At 42.4% G+C, this 15420-nt stretch overlaps 1 protein-coding gene across 1 annotated transcript in view; it reads left to right on the forward strand.

Moving 5' to 3' along the window:
* Nucleotides 1–305: 305 nt before the first annotated feature.
* Nucleotides 306–15420, forward strand: part of STK38L (serine/threonine kinase 38 like) — a 52099-nt gene continuing 36984 nt past the window's right edge. The window contains exon 1 of the mRNA XM_054846935.1: nt 306–427. The gene's annotated coding sequence lies outside the window, so the exon portion shown is untranslated. The remainder of the gene's footprint in view (nt 428–15420) is intronic.

Consider the following 15420-nt stretch of genomic DNA (forward strand, 5'->3'; position numbering starts at 1 on the left):
GCGGGGAGCGAGGGCGGGCGACCCCAGGCAGCGGCTGCGCTCCGGGAAGAGCCGGAGGCGAAGCCGCTCGCTCCCGGCCGCCGCTCCTGAGGCAGTTCGGGCTGAGGAGAAGGAGGAGAAGGAGGAGAAGGAGGAGAAGGAGGAGAAGGAGGAGAAGAAGCCGTCGGGGGCCGCGCTGGCTCCTGTGGCACCTGCCTGCGGGCCGGGCCGGGGCGGGGCGCACCGCTGGCGGGCGGCGGGAGCAGCCAATCACGGCCCGGTTCGGCGGCGCCGGGCTCTCGCGAGAGCCTCCGAGTAAACATCCCCCCGCCGAGGCCCTCCCGCCGCCCTCCTCCTCCTGCCATTAGCGCGGAGGAGGGGGCCGTGCTCGCAGAGGCGCCGGCTGCAGGCAGCGAGCGAGAAGCCGGCGGGAGGGCGGCGCGGAGAGGTGAGTGCTGCGGGGAGCCGGCGCAGCCCTCCGACCCGGGGGCGCCCCTCGTCCCGGCCCTCCCCGCGCCCCAGCAGCGGCGGCCGGAGGCGGGGGAGCAGCCTTCCCCTGGCGTGGTGCGGAGGGAGAAGGGACCCTGTCATTGGAAACTGGAAATCTCCCTCTGCCTTCCCTCTCCTCCTTCCTCCCCCCCCACCGTGAGGCAGCAGGAGCAGCCATAGCCGTAGAGTCTGAGGGACGACAGCCTTACCCCCGACTGCCGCACAGCCCGGGGAGGAGGCGGGAGGATCAGGGGTGGCTCCCGGCTTGGGAGCCGCCAGGGCAGTTTGCCCGCCTGCCTCCGGCGCGCTGCCCCTCGGCTGACTTCTCCTTCTGCCCCCGGCGGCCGAGCCGGCGGGCGGGCAGGGGCTGCCGCCTCCTGCCAGCGGCACAAGTTGCCCGAGTTCGCCCGTTTCCCCGGGGTGGGGTGCCCCGCCACGGCCGCCGCCGCCAGCCGCTCCATCCCCGCTGGGGGTGAGGGGGGGTGGGTGCGCACGGTTGTGCCAGCCGCCAGCTGGGCGGTTGGGCGCGGCGGGCTGAGGGGCTGGCGTGGCGGGCAGCGGGCTTGCGGAGAGCCGGGCGTGCCCCCGGTGGGGTGACGGCGGCGGGGGGAGAGGTGAGCTCGGTGGGCAGGTTCGGCGTTTAAGTGGGGTGGGAGGCGGAGGCGGGCAGGTGCGGTGGGTACCGTGCGGTGGAGGGTCAGGCTCCGGCGCGGCGGGGACCATCCTGAGGTGGTGCGGGGTGTACCCGCGGGAGACAAACGTGGCTTTCGGGGTTAAAGGTGTCCTGCCCTCTTTAAAAATAAATAAAGGGACAAAATTATCTCTGTAATGCGCTTAAACAAACAAACAAAAACCCCCAAACAAACAGAACCTCACAAGATTCCACACTCAGATGAACAAACCCGAAACCTGCCCTTGTGCCATTTCCCTGAGCCGAAGGAGTTCTGGATTGGGCCCGTAATTTGGCGGCTCGTGCTCTGTATCTTTAGGCAATTTACAGTGACTAAGATAAAAGTTATATGCAAAGAACTATGAGATGTCTCCCCGTTTTGTTGGGTTTTTAATTAGTTTGAAACGTCTTGGGTTAGAATAATAAGAGTTCACGCACATGCTAAAAGGCTGCTTCCACTGATGGTGCCTACCTGATTTCCTGTTGCAAAATCTAGAATAGGAATAAATGAGCCTTGATGTAGCCTCTGAATAAAAAGCAATGCTGAAGTTTGACTTTTAAAAAAAAAAAAAAGGTTTGTTATAGGCTATTTGGTGGGATGTGTTCACGTTGGTTTGCTTTTACTTGCTCTTTGCTGAATAGCAGTGACATTTATTTTGGAGACCACAGATGTTGGGCTTTGTCACGCCTGCTGATTCAGTGTTTTGAAGTCACTTGAAGTGCAGGGATTTTGTTTGTGAGCATATATAATGCTAATAAATCTCACTAAATTGTCGTGTGTGTTCCATAAAAGATGTCTGAATATACACAGTAATCTTAAAAACTGCTTTCATTCCTTATCCTTTAGGAATTCAGGGATAAAAGAGTATTAGTCTTAATTTTATTCAGCAGTTAACTGAAATACTAGCCCATAGGCTACTAACCTGAGAGGTGATGAGCGGTGGCCACACTCATTGCATGAGAACTCTTGTTACTGTATCTAATAGAATTAATTCAGTTTTATCTTCTGTGCTGTATGTAGACATGTTTTCCTGCTTTTGTTAGTAGTAGTCTTGGATTAGGAAAAGTCAAATTTGCATAGTTCTGTGGAACTGGAACTCAGCTGTTTTTCACATTGTACATGGCATAGTATATGTTCAATTTAAATATTATTGCTTAACAGAGCTTCAAAAAAATCTAAAATTAAACATTTTAGTTTTCAAACATTTCAGGGAAAAGGAAACCCCCAAACCACTAGCTGAACAGAATTCAGAAGCAAATATTTACAGTGGACAGGTATCATGCTTTATTGCTTTCTGCCTTTTTTTGCAGAAAGTTAGTCTTTCTAAAAAAACCAAACAAACAACAAACCCATACCCTATCATTAACTTGCAGTAGAGTTGGACCAAGCCCCTGTGCTCTTCATGTGCAATGAGGGAATGTTGCCAGGAGAACAGAAGTTCTGGATTTCTAACAAATGATCCATTGTGGACCTGCATGTGCAAGCTGACCTCTGGGGGTCTGGTCCTGTGCTTAGTGGAGTCCCTGGTGGGCCTCTCATGAATTGGAATGATATGGGATGGATTGGAATGATATGGGATGACACAATGAATGGAGTTCAGTGTATGCATAGCTTCTCATGCATGTGGGTGTGGTTTCTCAGGACTTCTGTGTCGCCTCCTTTTGGCTCCTCTATCTGTGTGCCCCTGAAGCTCGAATGGTGGGTAGAAGTTTTTAATCATTTAAGTTACCTACTGTAGTTTGAGATCGCTCTTGAATCCTTTAGTGACCATAAGGAGCTTAGTCACAGTTTGTGAAGCACTGTCTTTGTCCACTGTATCTGTCTAGGCAGTGGGTTTGTCTTTGTTTTTAAAGCTTATCTTCTCCCTATAAATTCAGTTTTCCTTCAGTCCATGTTTACTCTAATAAAAATGTTCTTCTTCCCACCAAGTTTAAGCTGAGAGTTAGTTAAAATGTAAAGCCAATTGATAAACTTTGATATTTGTATTCTAGGAGATGCAGCGTAGACCTGTAAATTACAATGAAAAGAATTACTTCTCTGAATACAGTATTCATCAGCACAAAGACTACTAAGCTGATATTATATAGTAAATGGTTTGCTTTTAGTCCCCCAGAAAGAGGCTTTATGTGTCTTAGGGTAATGACAGTTGACATAAATCAAACATACTATTGTCCACAAAATCTTTTAATCTTCTCTTGTTCGCAGATCATTTCAACATATAGCTACACTTAGAGCAGACCTGCCATCAGTAGTAATTGCATTACTGTAGCATGAAAATGTGGGTTTGATAAATAACTGACCGAAGTCTAATGGGATGGGTTGATGCAGGATTTCTCAAAGTCTGGTGACTAAATAAGATTTTTTGATGTGCAAAAAGAAGTGACAGCGAGGGTAACACAATCTAATGTTACAGAGTATGAACTCAGGGAAGAGTTATTTGGTGCGTGGTGTGAATTTACGTGGTGAACTGTGTTTAAGGTAGGGGATCTTTTCTTGAAGGATCACGTTAGTCTTTGCCAAACGCAGAAGAATAGATTCCACCATTTGATTGGTACGAAAAGCCCTGCAGCTCTATAGCCTAAAACTACAGAATAACTTTTGGCAGTCCCACTGCTCCTGCGTCTGCACGAGGAAACAATAGAACATTTTTATTTGACAACAATAAAAACGAAACAGAGACGGGGGGGGGGGGGGAGGAATTAATTTGTCAGAAAAAAACCTTAGTTTCCGTGTCATAAATAATTGGTCAGCATGGGAAGCATTAAAATGGGCAGTTGTCATAGTTAATACTGTCTTTTAATTGTAAAATCAGATAATCTTGTGAGGCATTAATATCTCAATGCTTTGTAGAGATTAAAAAAGCAAAGGAAAACAGTGGATCAGGAATCTTTATGCTTCAAATGTATGTTTTTCTGATTTCTTGGTAATTTTGGCATCAGATTTTGCATTCTGGTTCAAACCGTAGATTTGGAACTTTGTGATGTATGTCTTTAATATTTATACCTACAAACTTGCAATTTGTTAGCTGATGTGGTTTTATGAGAATTGCAACTGAATAGAATATGAAGAAAGCAGACACCTAGAATTTTAATGTAATAAACTTGCTTTGGAAGACTACTTATTTGATGAGATTTTCATTGTCAAAGGAACAGTTGTCTTATATACTTTTGCTAGTAAAAGGGAACAGTGGTTGATTAAAATGGTAGTCTGGGTTTATGGAACTTCACAAGAGTGAGAATCTCCTGAAACAGTAAAAAGAGACAGCTAGTCACCTTTTAGTAACAAGGAACAGACAATATTAATAGTTTGGTGCAAACAGATTGAGTTTATCATAGGTGGCAGAATGAATAGGAAGGAGGAAGTAAGAGGATAACTCAGATCTACATGGGGAGAGGAACAGTGTTTAGAGGAAGAGTGTTTATTGTATTGCAACTTCTATTAGGTATGTCTCTTATGTTGCAGAGTTTGAGCCTGTGATCGCTGACATGCTGTAAAGGAGCTGCAGACTTAGCAAAGATCTTAGCATATTGGAATTTTTTAAATTTCCTTCCTCAGAAGTGGAAACCAAAAAACCTTTTTGTTATCTTTGAACAGATGAAAGGTCGTGTGAACTTTTTCTATTATGTGTAGTAAAGACAGCAGTTTACAATTCTCTGAGAGTACTGTGTGTAATGTCATAATAAGTAAGGCACTGCTAGTGCGTTTATGAAATGTGCCAAGAAATTTTAGCAATTACATCTTGTAGTAAAACAAAACCAAGCAAACCACCCCCAGACAAACAATTAGAAAACTTTAGTCAAGGGGGTACCTTACCAGAAATAAGTACTTTGTTTAGGGCCCTTTTTATGAGCCACTGTAATGCTTAAGTTGGGTGCAATTAAAATGATATGAGGTTGTGCTGAGCCATAGGAGTTACAAGTGCAGTCAAGCTTCTGTAAGCAGGAGTCTAAACTGGGGGCTAAGGAATGAAAGTCATAACTTTAGTAAGGCACATGACTACCCTGAAGCTACTTCTAGGAAGGACACAACCAACAAAAAGTCGCTTGACAGAAGCAGCTGGATATGAGTGGGGAGCTGCGTGTGCTTAGGGGACTCTCCTGGTTGTACAAGTCTAAGCTCCATCTCCCTGTCCCTGATGCAACAGAGACAACTTGTGCTCTACTGTGAACTTCTGTCAGCATCGCTGAGAACCCACCCAGAGGACAGATCCTCTTCCTACCAGACCACTGCCAGTTTGGGGGCTTTTGTGTCTGCTCTGTGGGAAAAGGACTTTCCAGGGACAGCGTTCATTTCCAAGATAGATTTGCTTCTGCCACATGTGCAAACAAATTTGCCAGCACTACTACCAATCTGAGCTCAGTCATTAGTGGGGGATTGCTTAACACAGTAGACCTTTCTCACAGATCACTCATTTGCAGAATGAGTAGAGCTGAATCCAATACTGAGAGAGGTCTGACTCAACTGCCATGTAACACCAAAACAGCTATAGCTTCACTTGGTAGAGCAGCTTGCAGGCTTAAGTGTTCCACTTCTTCCCATAAAACCTGAGAAAAAACCTTCCATTTCAGAAAAAAATCCCTTTTTCCAAATTAGTCAGGTAGAAATAGCAATGGCATCAAACTCCTTTTGTCTTGCTTTGTATATCGGAAAAGTGTTTGTCACAGATATTTCTTAAAAATTGTTTTAATTATTTTTTTGCAATGAATACTTGTATAATGTGTTCCCATCCCTTCCCTCTCACTGGTGCCTTATAAGGGAGGTAACCAGAATGCCAGCCAAATATTAGCCTGATGATGAAAGAAGTGTTCCACTTAAAATGTCACTAATTTTTAGCATGCCGAGTCCTGTATGAAGAGGAAAGCTTATATTGGTAGCTCCACAGACAAAAGCATTGTACTGCATTGTTTAAAGGCAGCTGTTGTGTCTTGAAGTTAAAGATAACTGAATTCTTCTGTTTTGTGGTATTTAGTGTTTGGCAGCGCAGGAAAGGAGAACAAATTCAATCACAAGGTAAGGATTTAATGGGAGTACCTGTTTTTACAAACTGTAGAAGCTGAACATGGAGAATGAAGTCTGTTTAACAATAATGAAAAGTATAATTTAACAAGCTGTAACATCTGGAACTATAAGGGAATTCTGTGTTCTGCATATGAGCTTCTCTGTGGGACACTAGGCAATCATACAGCAGTGAAGGACATGGCTGTTACATGTTCCTAACAGCCAACTGTTAAAGCACATTCCTATTTAGTGGAGTAATGGCTTTTGGTTAACAGGTATTTGTGTAGCAGATACACTTGGTGACACTTACTTACCAAGTAAGGTCATCTTATGGTGCAGATCGTAATAGTGGCATGTCTTGGAAAGCAGTTAAGTGCATCGCAGCGAATTCTGACTGTCAAGATAAGATGAAAGAAAGGAGTTTTATCACTTCTGGTGTCAATAACGTGCGTCTTTGGCATTGGGTTTTGTTGGTTTTGTTTGTGCTTGGTTAGTCCACTGAAGTGGTAAAGAACTCTGAGCAAGTGAGTTGATATTCTTCATGACTGACTTGCCATATTTCACTTCTGTAAATCAAGAGTTTTGTTGCACCTAAAGAAAAATTCTCTAAGTTAAACTGCATGCTTACAGTTTAAAATAATTTATTTCCTTCATGAAATTAGTTACAGCATGCATCTTGGTTTCTGCAAATGCTGTAGGAAAGGAAATGCATTCAAACTTATGGAGGGGGGAAGTCAGAATAACCCTGATTATATTGTGTATATACAATTTCTAGTAAAGTCTTATTGTTTAGTCCTTCCCCAATCTTAACAGGCATAGGTAACATCTTACAAGGTAATGACTAAGGACAGAGAAGCAAGGTTTATTAACACAGGAGTTCTCCATGAATTCAGCTCTTAAATATCTTGTGAGCAAAGTCTATAGGTGATCATTTTATACTGAAGTCTATTAGAGAGGTTCTTGTATTATTGTATGGAGATTCTTTCCCTACTTTGTCCTTTTTATCTTTTCAGGGAGTTTCATTTAACAGAGAAGCAGAGTTCATATAAAATATGTATTATGTGAACATCTTAGCCCACTTGTACTCTGGATATGGTGACCTCACTGCTCAGTTGCATAAGTAGCCATTAGAAACTTTTCTGTGGGTTTTGGGTTTTTTTTTCTCCTTTACAGAAAAACAATTATGTTAAGAACACCTGGAATAATCTCCTGCAAACTGCTTATGCTTTGAATCATTCCAACTAGAAATTGAGTGACCCTAGTCAGGCAAAATGACAGTAAGATGAATAAAAAACTATAGAGCAGAGACTGTTTTGAAGTATTTGAAAAGCCCAAATTGCAGAATACAGACATTACAACAGGCATTTAGTGATGAGAGGATAAGGGGATCCTCACAGGAGGAAATAAAAACATGCATGTGTAGTATTAAAAACATGAATATAATTGACCTTTAGTATCTGCTGAAAGAGATACATGTGGAACTGAAGTCAAATAAAGCTCCCTCTGATGATACTCTGCTGAATCTGAGCATTAGAGCTGTCTCTGAGGTTGAGTTATACAAGCCATGGAGCTGTTAGCAGCAGAAGGTGAGGCTGTGGTTCTCAAGTCCAGCGAACCACAGACTACTGTCAAGCCACAGCGCACTCCCAGACCGTCATGCACCTTTGATTAAAAAACACTCCTGTCCCATTGACCAGCCGCACACTGCTGACGGTGTCTGTGAACCACAGGTTGGAAATCACTAAGTCATGATGAGCTGTGGTATTAGGAACAACCATCTTCAGAAATAGTTTCAGGTAAGAAAATGAATTACAGATAATTTATTATACAATTTTGAGAAGGACAGCTTTTAGGTGAAGGGAGATAAAGATCTGGAAAAAACCCAAAACTAGTTAATTTGGTTTGGAAGATGAAGGGAGTAGAGAAGGGGATTCCTTCTTCCTGTTAAATCTTTTTCCTCTCCTTTCTCTCCATCTTTTTTTCATGAGCCAGTGACAAAGGGAAAAGAACAAAGTGGAGTGCTTTAGATTTTCAAGCTCTGCTGGCAAACCTTCAAAGAAATTGGAAAATTTTTTAGCTTCTTTCTTATGTCGCAGCATGTACCACTTCTTGACCAGCTTTAATTCTCAGTAATTAGCAGTGTTTACAGGGAACATTCATCCATTCCTTCAACAGGAAGGAACACATTGAAATCACTGTGAGCCCCAGGTGCACAAGGAAATGCGAAGTTGTCTCCAAAGATTTGAGGCCATGTAGCTAAGGTAGTGTTATAAGAGAACAAATGTGTAGGATGAAAACTTGGATTTCAGCTGTGCTGGTGTGGTAGTAATATATGGAAGGCTGGAGCTGTCCAGGTGAAGATTATAATATGTTTACCAGCTAATCAGTTTGAGCATGTAAATATTGGCATTTCCAGATGGGTGGTTACACCTGGGATGTAATTTAGATGCGAGTGAACTTGTATCAAAGTTTTTCTTGTGACAGGAATGATGATGTGTCCTCTTGTCTTCCAAGACTTACTACTGCTCTGGGCTTTGTCATGGCAAGGAGTGCGAAATGAATGCCATACTGATACAATCAGTCCCCCTGATGGTGCTGTGAATCTCAGACCGTGGATGTGTTAGTGGGCTAACCGATATGTGGATATCCAAGCTGACTGAATGTATTGCAGCTCTAATCCCAACTCCTTTGATCAGTATCAGTGGTGCTGATATTACTGCAGGGTGACTTAAAGGAACTTCCTACTTGGTTTTTCAGGAGGCATGAGAGTACAACCTGCCACGTTCCCTGCTATCACAGTGCTGCTTGCTCCGAGTTCTTACTGAAAGCCTAGTCTCTGGCAGCTATGGTTCATTCATAACTCCAAAGTCTTAGGCTCGTACTTGGATACCTTTAAGCCCTATTAATCCCAGAGGGCACCTGATTCATGTTAACTGTTTGCATTTGCTCACAGACATGTAAACCAATTGTGTAGTGGCAAATGATAAAAGAAGAACAAATCGCTTCCAGTGTTCAGGAAAAATAGATGAACATTATACCATCCAAACTGGAGATAAGAGAATTTCACATGCCTGAATATACCTTGACTTACACCACTGATTTCAGCTGCTGCTCACAGCTGCTGCTGCAGCCTGGCTGCTGACAGAATAACTTTACTGAACACCTTTGCTGGAAACTAGCAAAGAGGTTCCTTGGAGACTGCCAAAAATGGTGCTGCTGTCACCTTCGCTCGTCGGTAATATGCAGAACTCTGGCCATGGTGGGGATACAATGAAAAAATATGCTTGCCCATTATCTGTTTAATAACTTTCTGCTTTGTAAAATAATCCTTAAAATCAAAAGCAACGTTTAGGAAAAAAAAATTAATAGATACACATCCATTTTTTTATGCATACTTTCAATCGTTTCAAATGCAATGATCTGAAGAATAGTGGAAAGTCAAAAATGGAAAAAGGAAGTAATTAGGAGGTAATTGGGGGGAAATTGTTATACTACAATAAAGATAAGTGATTTTAGCTAATTTTCTCTCAGCCCTTTTTATTAAACAAGCAGTGATATTTAGAAAGCCAATTTCAGTTTTGTTTACGGTCCAAGCTCAGTTTCAGATTTTGACCCCTAGGCATGGGATGAGCCTGTGTTGATAAGGGAGTAAAGGCTGCAAGAGAAGAATTACGATGACAATTTTGGTGATACTGTTTCTCTTTTTTAAAAAAATACTGAGACCTCTTAGTGTTCTTTGTATCTTTTTTTTCCATGTAGAAACTCACTTTTGAGACCAGTCTTGACAGTATCTTTATTATTTCTATTTGATCATAATTTTCTCAGTCTGAGAAATACAGCGTAAATGTGTTTTCTTGGTTCTTTTGCCGAAGTGCTCTGAAGCAGTCATGTCATCTTTAAAGAACGCTGCCATGCAGACTAAGAGGATAAAAGCTTCTGTATTCTTACTTAGGATATTAGAGAGCGATAGTGAATCTGCATCTGCCTGCGTGCAGTTGAAAAATGCGGTTGCATGATGAGATTTTTGTCTGTCACTGTGGAATCCAAGTGCTTTCCCTCCCTCTCTCTCTCTTGCCTGCCAAGGCAAGGCTGGATTTTACTGCAAAGATGTTGGTTAAGTAAGGTCTGCCCCCCCCCCCCCCCCCTTTGAATCATAAAGTTAATCCTCTCCAGATATTGCAAACTAATAAACCACAGTAAGAGCAGTGCAGATTAAGGTCCATATTTGTCTTGGATGGAAGGCCAGACTTCTGTCTGGAACGTCTGAATTGGTGCTTTGGGTGCAGCTTCCTTCTATTCAAAGGTGGTGATCATCTTGTCAACATAGCATCTGATTTACAAGATGAAGTCACTTATAGAAGTAGGCTTCCATCATACATGTACATTTAGGGAGGGAAATAGGGGCTTTTTTGCTTGTGGTATAACAAGCGCTGCACCTGCTTATGCTTTTCTCCCGTCTTTTCTCTTCCATGGGTAGATCAGGGATGTAGTTTGTGCTTGACCAAGAGTGTAGGACTTTTAACGGAAATAAAATTTGGCTAACTGTACTTCTTACAAGGAAGCTGCACTAACAGCTTTCCAGATTAATGGGAAAGTCATTGTCAATGACTAACGTATGAATAAAATAAACACTTAAAAATTTCTTTGTAATTCTTGGCTTTCTTTGGTACCTTAGTCAATGCTACTTCTAAGCAAGAAACCTCTTTTGTTGATAGGATGTTAAATCTACTTCCCATATTGAATTTGGTCATATAATTCTCATCAACTTTGAGGGAGAGGGAACTGACAAAGGATAATCCAGCCTCTGTTGTGAATACCTAGGACATTTTTGGAAGTGACAGGCAGAGCGAGGATATATGAATGTACCAAGATCTTCTTATAAGTGCTCTTTCAAAATTGAAAGATCCAGTGCTCTTTGAGGTACTGACCACATTTGACCCTGCGTACTTCACAGCCATCATTCAGTCAGTTTAGCAGTTGTTTACTGAGCACCAAAATTCAGAAGGCCTTCATCTTCTTTGAATGAAACACATTCTTTTGTCTCAGCTCAGCATCTCTAAATTCACTGAGCAGCACCGACACCCTGATATTAAATGTGTTTATATTCAATTACTTTGCACCATCCAAATGCAGCAAAGTTCAAATTAATTAATATAATCGACTGATTTTTCAAAACCATTGCTCTGAATTGTATTTGTGACACGTACGGATGTCTTTTCTTTCTAGCAAAGTTAATTCACTGGGATTTATATAGTGCTTTCTGGGGGTGTGGGGATTTATTATGAGAAATGACTATTGATGTTCATGATCAAAGACTTTGATCTCATGTTATCTGTGTCTTAAAATTATTTTAAACTCTGCTTTTAAAAAAAAAAAGTAGTTGTTTTTTCTTCATTTTCTAAGTTTTTGTTATTTGCTTCATGCCCCTTCACTGGCGAGAGACTAGGCAAAAATTCTAATGATGTGAATCTTTGAAATTGAGGTGTTTATTCAAGGATACCTGATATCTCTATGCTAAATTTTCTTAAAGAAAAATACTTGGGAACTTTAAACTTTTGTTGGTTCCAGAAACTAGAAATGCAGTTAGCATGTGGGATGGGAATATTCCTGCTGTCTGCTCTCCTTTTGCATGGCTGTGGCATGTTGGAAGTCAGCAGGTCTTGTTTTCTCCTACTGAGAAAGTATGGAGTTACATATATGATGTAAAGAAATACTTAGCGTAGTTCATATTTTGTGAAAACACACTGAGATACTTTCAGAAAAGATGCTTGGTAAAAGCAATTCATGTTTTGAAGGAATATACTATTTTGAGGGAGGATAATTAATTTTCCCCACGTTATTCAGTCCTTGGCCTTTAGAATGGTATCAACAAAGGAAGTGACTCTTACAGATGCTTTTGATGTGGTTCCTAATTTATTGAAAGCTGGACTGAGATCCATTGACTTATTTCACGTAAGCCACCAAAGCGCTATTTCCAGTTATTGCCTGGACCAGGTCTTTGAGTTGAAAGATGCCATCTCTGACTGCCTGCCATGCTTCACAAGAAACATAACAAACTTGCATTACAAATGTCTCAACATTATAATTCATCCTTTGAAGTTTTGGCACTTGCTTGGAAAAGGATGTCTCCAAAGATGTATTTTTAGCAAACACTATAGAGAGAGTTTCAGATCTTCATCTTTTGTCTTCTGTGGAGAGTATTTTTACGGTCTGTGAGGTGCCCAGAGTAAAAGGATATAAAAATGACAAGATGCTCAAACCACAATTGGATTCAAATTGTCTTACGTTTGGTGGGAGCTGGGTCTATCTGCGTTATAGATGGTTGCCCAGTCCTCCTCCACTGGAGACCCCAGTGCTCTGTGGTGGAGATGGGAATGGGGGAGGGATGCCACCTATTTTGTTTGCTTCGTTTGGCCCTTAGAACATGTTTTAACTGTAAGCCACATCCATTTGCTGTAAGACTACTATTTGATGAGGCTGTGTTTCTAAAAGGGCTTGAGAAACCTGTTATAGTCATGGGCAACAGTTACAGGCTTTTGCGATGATCAGGAGAAGCAAACTGCTAAATCCAAAGATTAGTTCCAGGTACCCTCATCGCAGTGAGAGTTGGCATTGTATCAGCTGCCAGGCAGGATTCATCTGCCTACCCTTGGGTGCTTAAAAGTTGCACATCCGAGCCAGTTAGTTGTCTTAACTGTCCTCTGTAGTCAGTGAAAATAAAAAAGCACTGGGAAGAGATGTTTGCCTCTACCTTCTGTGAGGGTGACTGTTTTAGGACTCTGCCACTACAGTTGGTAGAAGAGAGGTGAACGCATTTTTCAGGAGAAAAGATGAGTATAAGCAACACCCCGGTGAACTTCCAGTTATGCAGCCTCAAATGGGCGCGTATGCTCTGATAACTGCTGTGTGGCTTCTGAGTAGTTTCCTATGGCAGCTGAAATTTCAATAAGCATAAAATCCACTGGCTTCGCCTTAGTAAAATATCCCTGCAGGTGCATGCAAAAACTTGTGAATTCACAGACTCCTTTTGTTTTGCGACATCATAGTCAGAATCCATTTGTTTTTCTCCAGAAAAGCGTGAAGAATGTGCTTCCTCAATAGCAGCTGTGAAAGCCCCAGGGCCTGGTGTAAACAGCAGCGTAAGTAGGCAGAGCTCCTCTGGAGTTGCACCTCTGAAAAACCCTGGGCTAAGGTCAACTGAGCTTTTTTCTATTTCCTGCTGTAATTCTAGTTTTTCCTATAGTTCATTGTGCCACTTAGTGTTAAAAATAGGATTCCATAAAACATTTTTATGTTCCTAAAGTGCACACATTTTATTTTTCAAACGTGTATCTGTGTGAAGGCTTGCCAGAGAAACAGCTTGCCTTTCCCCAGTGCTGACCTGATCTGACTGTAATACTAAACTCAAGGTAAGAGTCAGGACTAATGCTGCAATTCCATGTCTCAGCTCTTCCTTCAGGTTTCTGGCAGCTTCTGCAAATTACCCTTTGTGCTTCTGATGCTGGTATGGTGCTGCACAGTTGACTTTTTTAAAATTATTTTTTATTTTGGTGGCTCTGATTAATTTTGTTGTGCATCACTTTTCCCGTTTCTAAAATGAGGTTTAAATTTTCCTCATATTTTGAGTACTATATGTGGACAGTGCTGTGTCAGCCTATGTGTTATCTTGTATATATTTGTACTACTAAGTGGCTGGAGTTGGAAGGGGTCTGTTCCCCAGGTTGCTGTAGATACTTGTTACGAGTCAGGGTTCTCTGGTGCAGATCTTCCCTTGCTCGTACACTTTCAAAGTCCTCCCAGGATTGAGCCTGGATTAATTTACTTTCCTTTGTAGTCAACAGTGATGCAATTGCTGACTTGCTATACCAAGATAATGTGCTTTATGTTTCAGTTTTGCAGGGTACCTCAAGATCTGGGTGGAAAATACTAAACGTAATTTAGCAAGACATAATTTGCTTGAAAGCTGGGAGGCAGGTACATCACATAGTGAAGCAGAATAAAGCTTGCAGCTCCAGTTCATTGGAAGATGAAGATGCTTTCTGGCATTATTAACATGAGGAATAACCCAAAGGAGAGGAAAGCAGCTTGAGGCTTGGTGACAAGCCCAAGAGATCTTTGTAGCTTTGGGCATGCTGGGAAGGGGAAGGGCACAGCTTCCCTCCCAGAGGCTGTCAGCAGAGCAGCTTCCCTGTGCTTTCAGGATTTGCTGAAATTTCAATAATTTATTTTATTACTGATTTACTTTGCAAAACTTGACTCAAGGGGATGAAAAAAAAGAGACTAGCCTCTAGATTTTGCTTCCATACCTGTGTTGTTATAGAATCACAGAATTGGAAAAGACCTTTAAGATCATTGAATCCAACTTCAAACCTAGCACTGCCAAGTCCCTAAGCACCACATCTACACATCTTCTAAATGCCTCCAGGGATGGTGACTCCACCACTTCCCTGGGCAGCCTGTTCCATTGCTTGACAACACTTTCGGTGAGGAAATTTTTCATAATATCCAATCTAAACCTCCCCGGTGCAACTTGAGGCCATTTCCTCTTGTTCTGTCGCTTGTTACTTGGGAGAAGAGACCAACCCCCACCTGGCTACAACCTCCTTTCAGGTAGTTGTAGAGAGTGAGGAGGTCTCCCCTCAGCCTCCTTTTCTCCAGGCTAAACAACCCCAGTTCCCTCAGCTGCTCCTCACAGGGCTTGTGCTCAAGACCCCTCAACAGCTTTGTTGCCCTTCTTTGGACACACTCCAGCACCTCAATGTCTTTCTTGTAGTGAGGGGCCCAAAACTGAACACAGTACTCAAGGTGTGGCCTCACCATTGCTGAGTACAGGGGGACGATCACTTCCCTAGCCCTGCTGGCCACACCATTTCTGACACAAGCCAGGATGCTGTTGGCCTTATCTTAGACTTGGGGAGAGTAATGAAATTTTTATTATGCATCTAGGCTAGGGAGGTAGGGCTCAATATCAATTGGGGCATGAGCTGTGGAGTAAAAAGTGCTAGTTTTTGCACAAACCTTTTCTGACTGACAAGGGTACTTCTAAAATAAGGGATTTTACTTGGTTTTCTTTTTGTAAATGAGTGCAAGTTGAAGTGTATTTTAAGACTCAATTGAAAAAATAATCATCTCAGGAATCACAAGTGTCAATGTGTTTGATTCTGTACAAATACTACACTATTAGGCTCTCTTTTCTTTATTTTTTTTTTAGTGCTCTCTCTATTTTCAGAAGTGAGGAGAATGTAGCAGAGCAGCTGTTTCCTAGTGATTGTGAAATTGAGAA

Source organism: Grus americana, chromosome 1 (genome assembly GCF_028858705.1).
Source record: "Grus americana isolate bGruAme1 chromosome 1, bGruAme1.mat, whole genome shotgun sequence".
Taxonomy (NCBI): Eukaryota; Metazoa; Chordata; class Aves; order Gruiformes; family Gruidae; genus Grus; species Grus americana.